The sequence below is a fragment of the Schistocerca piceifrons genome, chromosome 6 (genome assembly GCF_021461385.2).
Source record: "Schistocerca piceifrons isolate TAMUIC-IGC-003096 chromosome 6, iqSchPice1.1, whole genome shotgun sequence".
Lineage (NCBI taxonomy): Eukaryota > Metazoa > Arthropoda > Insecta > Orthoptera > Acrididae > Schistocerca > Schistocerca piceifrons.
Window position 1 is genome coordinate 549,196,387 of NC_060143.1, and position 17,039 is coordinate 549,213,425.

Genomic DNA, 17,039 nt, shown 5'->3' on the forward strand with positions numbered 1-17,039 from the left:
ATATGGAGCAGGTCGGGACCACAAACGGTGACGCCTGTGTGCCGAGGGCAAACGAGCCCGTCTTTGCACAACAGTTGAAAGAGAGACTTTGGTTTGCCGAGGACGCTCTGGTCATGCGTTGGAAGCTGATGGCTTGTGGCCATTGGCTGTGGGAAATATCAGGTGCTTATGCTGTCTGTCTTCGCAGTATATGCACGAGTGTCTGGCGGTCGATAGCTATATGGACAATGCAAATGTATGGCGCAGGATACAAACTGTATTTTTACTACGTCGACACGGTACACTGTGATATATTGCCGGGTTGGAGATCGGTTTCACGCACTAATAGGCAGAGTGGATGGCTGTTTGTTGTTACGAAGAATCTTTGTTGTATAGCAAATTTTTGCCATACTGGTTTATTGAGTGAAGAGTAAAATTTAATCCAGCTGTCCTTTTTGATATTTTCGGGCATTTGTCCACTTGCGCATTAATTTATCTCACTTCTAAAAAGTTATCCAAGTTATAATTCTGGCGATAGTTTTTCAATGCAAATATTTCTCTAGAGCGTTAGGGATTTTTCCAATAAGAGGAATGTTGCTTGATAACAGTTAACTATTTTTTTCTTATGAATGCTGACAATGCTGCAAATTCCATAGCTGTTGATTAAAGCTTAGCAGGTGTCTTCACCCCATTTCGAGTTTTGTCGAAACATTACCCTATCTTTGTCCCAGTCGACTTTTGGAATTTCTCGCGTGCTATTAGCGTAACATATTTGTCTAGTATCAACGTTCATGTTAAAGCAGAACTCTACTGGAGATGACGGGATCGCATTCAATCTGTTTCAGCCAATCAGAAAGTTCAGTAAAGCAAGGAGTGCAAAGCGTTACATCTTTTGCAAAACTTCTACTGAAAAGTGAAGATACCACAGCAGTTCGCAGGAGAGCTGCTGTATAGTTTGGAAGGTAGAAGACGAGGTACTGGCAGAAGTAAAGCTGGGAGGACGGGGCGTGAGTCGTGCTTGGGTAGCTCAGTTAGTAGAGCACTTTCCTGCGAAAGGCAAAGGTCCCGAGCTCGAGTCTCGGTCCGGCACACAGTTTTAATCTGCCAGGAAGTTTCATATCAGCGCACACTCCGCTGCAGAGTGAAAAATCTCATTCTGGAACCATAGTAGAAGCTCAATCGTAGATTATCAGTACGTAATTGTCTTCAAAAAGATTCATCAAAGCCCTGCCGTTTCTGACAGTCGTGTCTGTCATATTTCGTCCCCGTTTATGACGGGAATTCACGTCTCCACCTATTATAAAGGGATGCCGAAGATGGCTTATTAAGTGTCTCCAGCAATCGAGCACTATTTTATGGTTGCACATTTTGCACACTGTGGCAAATGTAAAGGTTTCATGAAGAGATTGTATCTGCACAGCAACTAATTCAATGTTGTTGTTACTTACATTGAGCGGGTATGGTTAGGCAACAATGAGTTTGTCACCAATGCAGCAACGCCGCTCACCACATCCTTATCATGAAATAATTTCTAAAGCGAACAGTCTGCTAAGACCTGAACAAACTTTCGCATAACAGGACTATATCAGGCTGACTAATGCAGTATTTGCAGAATTTCTCTGTTGGAGTTAACTGATCATGCGTTTTACTGCAATACTTTTTAGGCTCCATAATTTAGGCGGAAAGAAAATGAAATATGAGTGTTACGAGGTGCTGGATATCGGTATCGTTCTTGGTTCGGTACTTGTGGTGTTGGAAATCTGTGAGTACCGGGCTGATAGTGATTCCGACCTATATGTGTGGCTGCATGTAGAATGGGTTATAGCAGGTTGCGGTACTGAGACCAACAACGTACATTACTGTGTTTACTTACTTCCGCTTGCGGGCCAGAGTGGCCGAGCGGTTCTAGGCGCTTCAGTCTGGAACCGCGTGACCGCTACGGTCGCAGGTTCGAATCCTGCCTCGGGCATGGATGTGTGTGATGTCCTTAGTTAGTTAGGTTCAAGTAGTTCTAAGTGCTAGGGGACTGATGAGCTCAGATGTTAAGTCCCATAGTCCTCAGAGCCATTTCAACCATTCTTGAACTTCCGTCTGCCGTGGGTAAAGTCGATGAGCAGTGTTTCTCTGTTGAGGTACATACACACACATTGATTTCCATCCCTGCTCCCACGGACGGGGGGGGGGGGGGGGAGGTGTGAATGTTTTGGAAATCTGGAGTGCAGAAGTTTATTGGAAAAGCAATGATCGGTGAAGGTAAGAATGGTTTTTGTCTCTCTGTCACGAATGTTTACTTTGGCATATGAGCAATTTTCAGCGCATCCCAAACCAGTGTTACTGAACGTAGCTAGTTCTTGAGCTCGCCGTTCTCTATGATACTCAGGACAGGACCGATTCCTGGATGAGTGTTGTCCCCACAGCGAGCGCAAACAGCAACAGCAGAGACGCAGAATTCGACAGTGTGGGGCCCACTACTTTGACGCACCTCGCCAGGGACAAGCACTATTTGCTGATGTGCCCATTAGAAAGGCAATTAAAGCCTTGACTGACAGTTCGCTCACAAATATCTGCAGGACATCTAGTTCCATGGCTAGACACAGTTTCCGGTGAAGTTAGAGAGTGGAAGGTTAACAAGCAAGTCTGCATCTCGACAGTTCGCTCTTTACCATCCCGTACATATCGCTTCGTCGCTTCGTAAACCTTCTAGCACCTATAAACTTGGATGACTGATTGCACAGCTTCCAAAATCTACACTTCTTCAAGTTCTTTATCAGTTTTTTATCACTTCCAGTTTGTAGACAACGAAAGTAGGAATATAAGCTTCTCTATCTTTAAATTTCAAGCCTTCAAAATTTACTGAGAATTTTGCCGTGTCAGTTTTCAGTTCACTTTCACTTTGGTTTTTCCCGCATAAGAAATATTAATTACAGCATTCTTGATTCCTTTTAAGGAAATATGCAAGAGTTTCCCTAGAGCCATAGAGTGCAGACAGCCTATGTTTTTTATCCAAAATTTCCATACAAACAAAGTAGGTCTACTATTTGTATGTTTGTAAAAGTTTGGAGACTGAGTACTTACAGTTCTCTCTGACGATAAAATTTTGTTGTCTGGTAGCGGACCTAGAGGCAATGAAGGTTTATGAATTTCTTAAATGTATACCAACCTCACTTTCTCGCTTATTTCTTGCGCTAGAGGAGCTGAAGGGACCCTGTCCTGACAACTGCATCTCCTCCTCTTCAGCGTATACTCTAAATTCACCCCGAACGACCGCTAACGAATGGCGCCATCCATCCTGTCTTCCAATGTATTTCCTGAAGGAGCTGGAACGGGAACTTCATCTTGATGCAGCCGCTGGGTAGCCGGTTGTTGTCGATGTTGACCAGCGGGGGTGTCGAAATCACCATCCACTTCACCATATATCCCACCACACAAGGCGGGTCTTGTTGTCACCGGAAGGAAAGTCAACTGTTATGGTTTATTGTAGGTAACTGCACCAAAACTAAAACCAATATTCGCATTCGCTCACTATAAGGAAAGCTTAGGCGTCACACGGAAAAGTGACCTCGTAGCAAAGCCTTTCCGCGTCAGCGAGAGAACTGTATGCGGAAGTTCGTAATTTCATGCTCAAACAAGGAAATAACAGAATAAGAAGGAAACAGGGCGTTGCACGCTTCGGTACCAGGATAAAAGTGGCACAGAGAAAAAGTAGCTTTGATTCTGTTCGTTCACGTGAAACGACTGTTGATTGGTTTGAGAAAAAGAAATGTATTTCACAAATCGAGAAAAACTGGATGTACTACTTCTTTATGGACAATGCAGAAGAAACGCTAACAGAACAGCTGAGTTTTATACCTTGGTATTCGGACATACAGTGTCCAACAAGGATGACCATTCAGCAGATGTACCAAAAAATATGTTATTGTAATGGCGCTGGAATACTACATAGAGGGTAACGACAAATCCTACAACGAGCAGAGCGATCGAAATTCATGTTCTGACAGCTGTCGCTCATTATCCACGTGTTAGCTCCAGAGTACCTGCAAGTGCCTGTGGAACATTGAAGCCCAGCGTTCTTTGTATTTTGCGTGCAAACAGCCTCCGTCCATATCGTGTGTCGTTTCACCAGCAGAGTAACTAGTAGGACGGTAGAAGACACTTGAAATTCGTTCGCTCCACTCTAATGCGACAATAGGGCAACAAGTTTTTTGTTCAAGGAATTCTCTTTGCAAACCAAGGAAAGCTGAATGTAAGAAATAAGAATTATGAAGTCGCTTATAATCCGCGGTGGCTGAGGCAGGTTAAACATCAGAAGCAATGGGATGTGGAAGTTTGGTACGAGATACCAAAAGAGCAAATGGCACCTGGAAACAAACTTCCTTACACAGTGTGGAGAATACTAAATAGGCTGATGGCTGGTGTACCCAGATGCAAAACTAATCTGTGCAAGTGGGGACTGCTGACTAACGATGACGACGTTCTTTGCGGATGCGGAGAGGTACAAGACAAGGCACATCTGCTCACATGCCGATTACTGCCGGAGCTCTGCTGTTTTAGTGACCAGCTACAAGCCAACGACAAAGCGGTAGCGGTGGCTAACTATTGGAAAAATAAAATTTGATCTGGACACGGAAAAGAAAGAAAGAAGAAGTTCATCTGAGAAACCTTAATGGATAAAGGGCACGCAAGGATTCTTACCGAAGTGTTACCAGCTCTCCTATAGAAAGAACGACTAGGTATACGTCGATGTATCTGATACCACGACAGTCAATACCAGTCTCACTAATCCCTATGGAAGTACCTACCTGGCCACTGGATAAGACGAGACTGCGTGGTCAGTTCGAACTGCATGTTCCCCCGATTTGTCGCCAAGTCTATGTACAAATTCCGACGACTCAAGTGTATCTGAAACACCGCATTATGCAAGGGATGTTTTCAGTCTGTGCAGATGTCCATCTACCAGCAACTGCTGAAGTGTATATCAGAAGACGTTTGGCATTTCGAGCACTTGCTAACATAAATGGCATTTTTGGAAGTTTCATGCACCACATTGTTTTGCGTGTTCCTGTTTGTCGCTGCTGCTAATATAATTTTGCAGTGGTAGTGTGTGTCTTGATCTTAAACTCTCTACACGAAGTAGTTCCTTTTTTTTTTTTTTTTTTTTTTTACAGATGTATTCAGTTTTTCCCGTGTTCCTTTTTCTAAGGCTCTGACAGAAACAAGAGTAAAACTGTTGCCGTACTTAAGAGGTGAATCATCCTTGGAAGCCAATTCGTTGCCCTTTCAGTTGCGCTGTGTCGGTCAAGCCACACGTAGTCAAGTGTGGTTACTTTCTTTTGCGCGGGGGGGGGGGGGGGGGGGGAGGGGGTCATTAGTCTTCTGACTTGTTTGAAGGTCTTGCATCCAACATCCTCAATCATTCCTTGGAAATATTCCAGTCTCTGTCTTCGCCTACAGTTGTTACCCTCTATACTCCCTCAAGTACCATGGAAGTTAATTCTTGATGTCTTAACACAAGTCCTATCGTCCTGTCCATTAATCTTGTCAGTGTTTTCCACATGCCCCTCTCCTTGCACATTCTCAGAAAAACCTCTTCATTTCTTGTCACTCCATCTAATTTTCAGCACCCTTTAACACCACATCTCTAATCCTTCGATAATCTTTTTTTTTTCAGTTTTCCTACAGTCCATCGTTCATTTCCATGCATTGCTGTGCTCCAAACGTACATTTTCAGAATTTTTTCCTCAAATTAAGGACGTCTTTTGGCACTAGTAGACTTTCTTTACCCAGAAAAGCCCTCTTTGCCTGCGCAGGTCTGTTTCTCAGTTTTTTCTCCTCTTTGCTTCGCTCGTCATGTGCTAATCTGCATCTTTGTGGCAGAGTTCCTTGATTTCAGCTACTTCGTAGTAACCAATGAGTTAATCGCTAATCTCATTTCTGTTACTCCTCATTCGTCTCTCTTAGCTTTACTATCAGACCATAGGGCGTACTCATTGGAACGTTCATCCCACTCAAAACGATACCCAAATCTTCTTCACTTCCACTGAGTGTAGCGAAGTCATCAGCGAATCTTACCATTGATATCTATCCGCCCCGAATTCTAATCGCACTTCAAAGCCTTTCTAATATTTACATAAGTGCTTCTTCGATGAGCAGATTCAATAGTAGGGGCGCACAATTGCATCCCTGTCTTATATTCTCCTATTTGGTCTTGCAAGAGCCTTTAAGCTGACTCTGAGATAGTTCATCACAAGTCTTCCAAAGTTCTACTAAACTCTGACTCCATTACTGCATCCTCTATGTCTTTCAAATCAACTCCCATTTCTTCTCCCATGACGCCAGACAGTTACTCCACTTCGTACAAGTCTTCAAGGTATTTTTTTCCACCTATTCGCTCCGTCCTCTGCAATTAGCAATGGAATTTTTATTTCACTGTTAATGTTGATGCCTCCGCTCTTAATTTCACCGAATGTGATCAGTCACTTCGACGACCATTTCTTTTTCGATTTCTTCACGTTATTGTCGCGGCTTTTCGCGTTGAATTCTCTGCACTTCCTATTACTTTAATTCATAAGTGACTTATATTGCTGTATCCCTCTCTTTTCCGTAACATTTTTGTGCTTCCTTCTTTCATCGATCAATTGAAGAATTGATTCTGTTCCCCAAGGATTCCTTCCAGTTATCTTACTTGTACCTATATTTGTCCACCCAACGTAGTAGATGATGCCCCATTTCAGAAATATTCATTTGTCTTCAAGTGAACTGATTTTCAGTATTAATTATTGCAGTATATGCACTCTTAACTTCAAATGCCCTTCATCACCACTCATCACTTCCGTGTCCCGCTTCTTACACATTGATTCTCCGGTCGATTTCCTTAAATGTCGTTCTACTCGTTTGGTCCTTCTTCCCTCTTATTTCTATTACCGAGCCCAACTCTCCCTTAACTCTGTCCCATTCCTTCCCCTACCCCACTTTTCCAATCACCTATGGTTATTAGATTTTTCATCTCTCTTCGCATGAGTCTACCTCTGTTTCCAGGTACGTCCTACAAGTCAGCATCTGATTTCGAAATTTCTGCCTGCCCATGATGTAACCCAGCTGAAATTTTCCCATGTCTCCTGGACTTTTCCAATTTATTGCCCTCCTCTGGTGATTTTTGAAAAGCATATTCGCTATTACTGACTAAAATCGCATTGTACAGTAGATCTCATCCAGTCTTTCTCCTCTCTTATATCCACCGCTTTCCTGTCACTCATGTTGATTAGATTTTCATCTCCCTTCTCATACTAAATTGCACGTTCAGTACATCCATGTACTTTCTCTGTCATTTCATCTTCTGCTTGTGGCACTGACGCGTACACCTGACTACTGTTGTTGGTACTGGTTTGCTATAGATTGTGACGATAATAATCCTATATCTGAATAGTACGCAATGGCTCTCTCTCTCTTTTATCTTCCCACTCGCAGCGAATTTTCTGCTACTGTTGATATTATCCTATGTTCATCTGATCAGAAGTGCTTACCTTCTTTCCATTTCACTACACTGCCCAGCCGCATTTACACTGAGGCTTTGCGTTTCCCTTTCCAGATTTTCTAGATACCCTAATACATATAGGTGGAGATTTCAATTTACCAGATATAGACTGGGACACTCAGATGTTTAGGACGGGTGGTAGGGACAGAGCATCGAGTGACCTTATACTGAGTGCACTACCCGAAAATTACCTCGAGCAATTAAACAGAGAACCGACTCGTGGAGATAACATCTAGGACCTACTGATAACAAACACACCCGAACTTTTCGACTCTTTAAGTGCAGAACAGGGAATCAGTGATCATAAGGCCGTTGCAGCATCCCTGAATATGGAAGTTAATAGGAATATAAAAAAAGGGAGGAAGGTTTATCTGTTTAGCAAGAGTAATAGAAGGCAGATTTCAGACTACCTAACAGATCAAAACCAAAATTTCTGTTCCGACACTGACAATGTTGAGTGTTTATGGAAAAAGTTGAAGGCAGTCGTAAAATGCGTTTTAGACCGGTACGTGCCGAGTAAAACTGTGAGGGACGGGAAAAACCCACCGTGGTTCAACAACAAAGTTAGGAAACTACTGCGAAAGCAAAGAGAGCTTCACTCCAAGTTTAAACGCAGCCAAAACCTCTCAGACAAACAGAAGCTAAACGATGTCAAAGTTAGCGTAAGGAGGGCTATGCGTGAAGCGTTCAGTGAATTCGAAAGTAAAATTCTATGTACCGACTTGACAGAAAATCCTAGGAAGTTTTGGTCTTACGTTAAATCAGTAAGTGGCTCGAAACAGCATATCCAGACACTCCGGGATGATGATGGCATTGAAGCAGAGGATGACACGCGTAAAGCTGAAATACTAAACACCTTTTTCCAAAGCTGTTTCACAGAGGAAGACCGCACTGCAGTTCCTTCTCTAAATCCTAGCACAAACGAAAAAATGGCTGACATCGAAATAAGTGTCCAAAGAATAGAAAAGCAACTGGAATCACTCAATAGAGGAAAGTCCACTGGACCTGACGGGATACCAGTTCGATTCTACACAGAGTACGCGAAAGAACTTACTAGCCCCTTCTAACAGCCGCGTACCGCAAGTCTCTAGAGGAACGGAGGGTTCCAAATGATTGGAAAAGAGCACAGGTAGTCCCAGTCTTCAAGAAGGGTCGTCGAGCAGATGCGCAAAACTATAGACCTATATCTCTGACGTCGATCTGTTGTAGAATTTTAGAACATGTTTTTTGCTCGAGTATCATGTCGTTTTTGGAAACCCAGAATCTACTATGTAGGAATCAACATGGATTCCGGAAACAGCGCTCGTGTGAGACCCTACTCGCTTTATTTGTTCCTGAGACCCAGAAAATATTAGATACAGGCTCCCAGGTAGATGCTATTTTTCTTGACTTCCGGAAGGCGTTCGATACAGTTCCGCACTGTCGCTTGATAAACAAAGTAAGAGCCTACGGAATATCAGACCAGCTGTGTGGCTGGATTGACGAGTTTTTAGCAAACAGAACACAGCATGTTGTTATCAATGGAGAGACGTCTACAGACGTTAAAGTAACCTCTGGCGTGCCACAGGGGAATGTTATGGGACCATTGCTTTTCACAATATATATAAATGACCTAGTAGATAGTGTCGGAAGTTCCATGCGGCTTATCGCGGATGATGCTGCAGTATACAGAGAAGTTGCAGCATTAGAAAATTGTAGCGAAATGCAGGAAGATCTGCAGCGGATAGGCACTTGGTGCAGGGAGTGGCAACTGTCCCTTAACATAGACAAATGTAATGTATTGCGAATACATAGAAAGAAGGATCCTTTATTGTATGATTATACGATAGCGGAACAAACACTGGTAGCAGTTACTTCTGTAAAATATCTGGGAGTATGCGTGCGGAACGATTTGAAGTGGAATGATCATATAAAATTAATTGTTGGTAAGGCGGGTACCAGGTTGAGATTCATTGGGAGAGTGCTTAGAAAATGTAGTCCATCAACAAAGGAGGTGGCTTACAAAACACTCGTTCGACCTATACTTGAGTATTGCTCATCAGTGTGGGATCCGTACCAGATCGGTTTGACGGAGGAGATAGAGAAGATCCAAAGAAGAGCGGCGCGTTTCGTCACAGGGTTATTTGGTAATCGTGATAGCGTTACGGAGATGTTTAGCAAACTCAAGTGGAAGACTCTGCAAGAGAGGCGCTCTGCATCGCGGTGTAGCTTGCTGTCCAGGTATCGAGATGGTGCGTTTCTGGATGAGGTATCGAATATATTGCTTCCCTCTACTTATACCTCCCGAGGAGATCACGAATGTAAAATTAGAGAGATTAGAGCGCGCACGGAGGCTTTCAGACAGTCGTTCTTCCCGCGAACCATACGCGACTGGACCAGGAAAGGGAGGTAATGACAGTGGCACGTAAAGTGCCCTCCGCCACACACCGTTGGGTGGCTTGCGGAGTATAAATGTAGATGTAGATGTAGATGTAGACGTAGATGTAGACATTCAAACTTCTCAAAAAAATGGCTCTGAGCACTATGGGCCTCAACATCTTTGGTCATAAGTCCCCTAGAACTTAGAACTACTTGAACCTAACCTAAGGACATCACACACACCCATGCCCGAGGCAGCATTCGAACCTGCGACCGTAGCAGTCCCGCGGTTCCGGACTGCAGCGCCAGAACCGCACGGTCACCGCGGCCGGCTCAAACTTCTCACATTCCACACTTTGACTAGTAGCATATTACGCTTTTGTTGTTATGAAATCTTTTTCTACGGATCATCTCACCTTTGCCAGTGTCCTCCCGGAGATGCTAGTAGGGGTGTAATCCAGAAACCATTACATTAACTAAATTTTTCGTCGGTGCTTGGCGCAGCATATCGAAAGGATGCAAACTTGTATTTTATTTAGTCACGAACCGGCTTTCAGATGTCACCTGAAGATGGCTAGAGAAGCCGAAAGCCGGTGTTTTCACAATGTTAGGAAGTGTGTTTCTCCTTCTTTTTAATGAGATCACTTTGACGTTTTGCCAACTATATGTCCTGAGGCTGCACATTATGTGCCTTTAATGCAATGTTTTCCATTTCCTTCTGCATGCCACATATCATTGCATATTCTTCCACCATTTAGAGACAGTTTCCCACCCCAAGACAAAGAGGGAGTCTGCTTTCCCGCCGTTTTTGGAAAGGCTGTTGGCAGAACGAAGGTAACTCCTCAAATTGTAAGTCTTCGGCCGCTAATGCTGATGATTTTTATTCAAAATTTAAGTTGTGGCTTTCCCCATTTTCGACCCGTATCATCGCTAGGTTGATTCCCCATTCGTCTCTGCATCTTTTATATAATTCCCATACTGTGTCACGTTCCAACAACGCCAACATCTGGCATTCTATCTCGCGGTGGGAGTGATCATAACGCTTCGACTCAGCTCTGCGTGCGTGCGTGCGTGCGTGTGTGTGTATGTGCGTGTATGTGTATGTATGTGTGTGTGTGTGTGTGTGTGTGTGTGTGTGTGTTAGTGTGTGAGACAGAGAGAGAGACAGTGAGAGAGAGAGAGAACACGGCTAGCACTAGCGAGGACCAAATTTCAAGTTTCCAGAACCGTATAATACATGTATCCAGCCCGACCCACCTTTTTTCCCAACAATGCAAATCAAAGTCTGCCCCAAACAAATTGCCATTTACAGTACCGCTCTGGCCAGGTAATGGTCATCTGCGCACTCCGCCCTCCACCCACAGTTGACAATGTCGCACGCTGCATAACAACAGTCCTCCAGAACGTCAATTTCTTGAAACGTCCCTGCCTCCTATCCCAGCTAACCAGCCTGCTCACTGCATATTCCACTTAAATGTAAAAACAACATACACGCAGATCTCATTTCATTTTCAGCCGACTAAGCACTATAGTTTAGTAAGTTCTCTCTTCCCCTTGCGTCTGTCAGCTTGTTAATAAACCTCATCACTCCCACAGTTTCCGAATCATTAGCTATTTACACCTCATAATCCAATACTCCTACACTCATGCAGCATACAGCGACCTACTGACCTACAGCGAAAGGTGCATGTGGGTAATACTGACCATGAGACCCCATCTGAGGGTGTTCGTCTTTGTATGTGATGCCACTTCGGGGTTTTGCGCATCGGTGATGATGAAGAAATGTTACTGAGGACACATACCCATACAGTTAAGGGTGGTAAAAATCCCTGTCCCCGTTGGGAATCAAAACCGGGGTCCCGAGTTCGAGATTCGGGAGTGCTAAGCAGAAGACCACGAGCTGGTGACTGAGACCCACAGATAATGAAACACAGCTCCCTAATCTCACACCGCTATAGCTTCGACATCCTTCTTTGTACTCGCCTCATCCACAGTGACCAGGATCTGTTCACCTCCAGCCAGCCATACTCCCTGTCCAACAGCATCACTCGAAGTATCTCCGCAGCGCCATTACAGAATCATGCAGAGAATCAGCTTCACCAACAGTATTGTCATCTGAAGTATCCCTATAAACAGCACCGTCCAGATAATAGCAATATCATACGTCATAATATCAACTTAAAACCTCCACAATAGTGTCGCCATGTAAATAAGTTTCATCACATACCACATGTATTTTTACACAATATACTTGCCTTACCTGTCTATAACTGTCCATGACTGAAGAGCCACAATGTGGCTACTGCTGTTCCTTGTTTATCGGACGAATGTTGAAAGTGGAAATTCTCTGCCAAAGATTTCCCCACACCCGGCCTTCTGGGACTCTACCCAGCACTAGAGTGGGAAATAAAAGACGCAAACCAAAAACAAAAAATAATACAGGGTTATTACAAATGATTGAAGCGATTTCACAGCTCTACAATAACTTTATTATTTGAGATATTTCCACATTGCTTTGCACACACATACAAAAACTCAAAAAGTTTTTTTAGGCATTCACAAATGTTCGATATGTGCCCCTTTAGTGATTCGGGAGACATCAAGCCGATAATCAAGTTCCTCCCACACCCGGCGCAGCATGTCCCTATCAATGAGTTCGAAAGCATCGTTGATGCGAGCTCGCAGTTCTGGCACGATTCTTGGTAGAGGAGGTTTAAGCACTGAATCTTTCACATAACCCCAGAGAAAGAAATCGCATGGGGTTAAGTCGGGAGAGCGTGGAGGCCATGACATGAATTGTTGATCATGATCTCCACCACGACCGATCCATCGGTTTTCCAATCTCCTGTTTAAGAAATGCCGAACATCATGATGGAACTGCGGTGGTGCACCATCCTGTTGAAAGATGAAGTCGGCGCTGTCGGTCTCCAGTTGTGGCATGAGCCAGTTTTCCAGCATGTCCAGATACACGTGTCCTGTAACGTTTTTTTTTTGCAGAAGAAAAAGGGGCCGTAAACTTTAAACCGTGAGATTGCACAAAACACGTTAACTTTTGGTGAATTGCGAATTTGCTGCACGAATGCGTGAGGATTCTCTACCGCCCAGATTCGCACATTGTGTCTGTTCACTTCACCATTAAGAAAAAATCTTGCTTCATCACTGAAAACAAGTTTCGCACTGAACGCATCCTCTTCCATGAGCTGTTGCAACCGCGCCGAAAATTCAAAGCGTTTGACTTTGTCATCGGGTGTCAGGGCTTGTAGCAATTGTAAACGGTAAGGATTCTGCTTTAGCTTTTCCCGTAAGATTTTCCAAACCGTCGGCTGTGGTACGTTTAGCTCCCTGCTTGCTTTATTCGTCGACTTCCGCGGGCTACGCGTGAAACTTGCCCGCACGCGTTCAACCGTTTCTTCGCTCACTGCAGGCCGACCCGTTGATTTCCCCTTACAGAGGCATCCAGAAGCTTTAAACTGCGCATACCATCGCCGAATGGAGTTAGCAGTTGGTGGATCTTTGTTGAACTTCGTCCTGAAGTGTCGTTGCACTGTTATGTCTGACTGATGTGAGTGCATTTCAAGCACGACATACGCTTTCTCGGCTCCTGTCGCCATTTTGTCTCACTGCGCTCTCGAGCGCTCTGTCAGCAGAAACCTGAAGTGCGGCTTCAGCCGAACAAAACTTTATGAGTTTTTCTACGTATCTGTAGTGTGTCGTGACCATATGTCAATGAATGGAGCTACAGTGAATTTATGAAATCGCTTCAATCATTTGTAATAGCCCTGTAGTAATAATCAATTCCGTCACGTCTAGCTTCCGATTATCCGTCCTTCTTACGACGACAGAATTTGGAACGTCGGACTCGGGATGCATTCCGGATAGTTACATTACAACACGCTCCAGAGAAATTCGGTTTCAGCTGTGCGTTAGAAGAGTCTCACGAGATGGCAGGGTTGATGATACAATCTCTGCGCATTGTCAGTGAGGGATGCAGGAATAAAAGCATTATTACTCCACCAAACACCATTGAAGAAATATGTGAAGTGAGATTTGACTCAACAAGAGTCGAGATCGAAAACATAACTAAATTAAAATGTTGTAGTTGGTAATAGTTGACCTGAGGATCATAGGCGCTAAAAATTGAATCACGAGCGGAAATATATTTTTCCTTTGGTGGTAAGATGCTGAGAGTATCTATGAAAACTTGTTGTCATAATAGATTTCACCAAAAGTGTTATCATATCTTCAAAGAGTGAGGTAACACCCTGACACTAAATTTCATACATGTTGTGTCGTAAATACCTTTATAAACTTTGTACAGCGAATTTATCGCGCTCTAAGTGGAAAAAAAATTCAATGACTTGCTTGTCCGAAAACCAATCCCCTGTCAATTACTAATAGAAATTTATGTTAAACCTGTTTCAAAGTACTATCAAACAACATAAATTTGCATCAAATTAATAAAATTCATTTGTTAGGTAATAGAGTGAATATAAAGCTACCAAACGAATCACAACCAAACACGCTCTTTAAAAGAAGGGGACGGAAATCGGTAGATGTGTTGTAGATGTATAGACAAACAAATGATTATAATTTCAGAAAAATTGGATCATTTGTCCATTACAAAGAGTTTCATAAACTGAGCAAGTCAATAACGCGCTGGTCCACTTCTAGCCCATATGCACGCAGTTATTGAGCTTGCCAATAGTTGTTAGAGTTGAAACTTTCTGGCAGATTGAAACTGTGTGCCTGACGGAGACTCGAACACGGGACCTTTGTCTTTCGCGGGCAAGTGCTCTACCAACTGAGCTAGCCAAGCACGATTCGTGACCCCTCCTCACAGCTTCACTTCTGCTAGTACCTCGTCTCCTACCTTTCAAACTTCCCAGAAGCTCTTCTGCGAACCTTGCAGAACTAGCATTCCTGGAAGAAAGAATTCTGGAAGGTCTGGCAGAAGAGCTTCAGTGAAGTTTGGAAGGTGTATGACGAGGTACTGGCAGAAGTAAAGCTGTGAGGACGGGGCGTGAGTCGTGCTTGGGTAGCTCAGTTGGTAGAGCACTTGCCCGCGAAAGACAAAGGTCCCGTGTTCGAGTCTCCGTCAGGCACACAGTTTTAATCTGCCAGGACGTTTCATATCAGCGCACACTCCGCTGCAGAGTGAAAATCTCATTCTGGAACCATCCACCAGGCTGTGGCTAAGTCATGTCTCCACAGTATCCTTTCTTCTAGGAGTGCTAGTTCTGCACGGTTCGCAGAAGAGCTTCTGTGATGTTTGGGAGGTAGGAGGCGAGGTTACTGGCAGAACTAAAGCTGTGAGAACGGGTCGCGAGTTTTGCTTGGGTAGCTCAGTCGGTAGAGCACTTGCCCGCGAAAGGCAAGGGTCCCGGGTTCGAGTCTCGGGCCAGAACACAGTCTTAATCTGCCAGCAAGTTTCGTATCAGTGCACACTCAGCTGCAGAGTGAAAATTTCATTCTGGAACTGATAGAGTTGTAGGACGCCCTCCAGACGGATGTAGTTACAAATTCAGTCCAAGTTACGTGTTGGATCCTCAGAATCCCTGTGTGGTTGGAGGACCCTACCCATAACACTCTGAATGTCCTCAGATGGGAAAGATCCGGCGACTTTGCTGGTCAAGGCAGAGGTTTAAAAGCAAGAACACAAGCAGTAGAAACTCCTTCCGTGTGCGGGCGGGCATTATCTTGCTGAAATGCTAGCCCAGGACAACTTGCCATGAAGAGCAACAAAACCATCTTAGAATATCGTCGACGTACCACTGTGATGTAAGGGTGTCGGGCCGTATGGCGGACGACAGTCAAGTTAGTATCCATCGCTGTCCGGAGCATATTCGCTTTTCATCTATGCTCAATTCGAAGCGGGGCTTTTCACTGAAGACAGTTCTACTCCAGTCAATGAGATTTCATGTTCCCAACGCCACTAAAAACTGGCTTGCTGGTACAGAGCTGCGTCCTGTTAATGGAGCTTGTGGTCACTGAAGCACCTGTTGCACGTCAGATCGATGATAATGACGAATCCGGGACTCTGAGTGCCTGTCTGGCGAAGATGAAAATGTGAAGATGGCCAAAAATGGGGAGCAACTGGCAGGAGTAACTATGACTGTCTTAAGGAAGCTAAATGCCTCGTCAGCGGGGAATAAACATCAGCAAACACGAGGAGCAACTGGCGGGAGTAACTACTTCCTTAAGATAGCAAATGCTTCGTCACCAGACGAATCACACCAGCGAACACGAGGAGCAATTGGCGGGAGTAACTGCCCTCTTACAATAGCAAATGCCTCATCACCAGACCAATCACATAAGCAAACATGAGGAGCACCTGGCAGGAGTATCTATGACTCTCTTAAGGTAGCATTCCGTCGTTTCTGTCGGTCGATTGCTTCCTTCTTGAGGCTACTGAGCGAGGTGGCGCAGTGGTTACCACACTGGACTCGCATTCGGAAGGCCGACAGTTCAAACCCGCGTCCGGCCACCCTGATTTAGGTTTCCCCTGATTTCCATACATCGTTTTAGGCAAATACCGGGATGGTGCCTGTTGTGTACATAGTTCCGCGAAGTCAGCACATACACAACTTTCCCACTAGAGCGCGCCCCGCTAAGCACAACAGCGCAGGCGGAGCGCTCGTCTGTCTCCGCACTACGAGATGGCGCTGTCTTAGAGACGGACCAAATTCTGCTTCCGCCGATCCGCATGCCGGCACGGTAGCTCAGCGTGTTCGGTCAGAGGGTTTCGCTACCCTCTGTAATAAAAAAATTGAGTAAATGGGTCAACAAACAACCTGAACGAGTGTCTTCGCACGTCCGCCATGAACAAATTCAACGACCAATATAGAGCAAAAATGAGAATTTAAAAAAAATAATCCCTGTATTAATATGTAACGCAGCCAGTGAGATTGCTGCTAACGTAGAACCTTTTCTCCTCGTGGATCACACTCGCGCAGTGATACATGAATGCGCGAGGTATTACAACAAGTGTACGGACCTCCGATTAGTCAGTCTGCATTAGTCTGCATTAGTCTGCATCAGTCTGTGCCTAATAAGATTACCATATTCCTGTACATAACCACGAAGATAAATGTATAGACACGTTGTCAAGTATCAGAGATATGTAAGAATAAGATTAACATACCAAGACCAAAGGAACTTCAGATTGTCAATT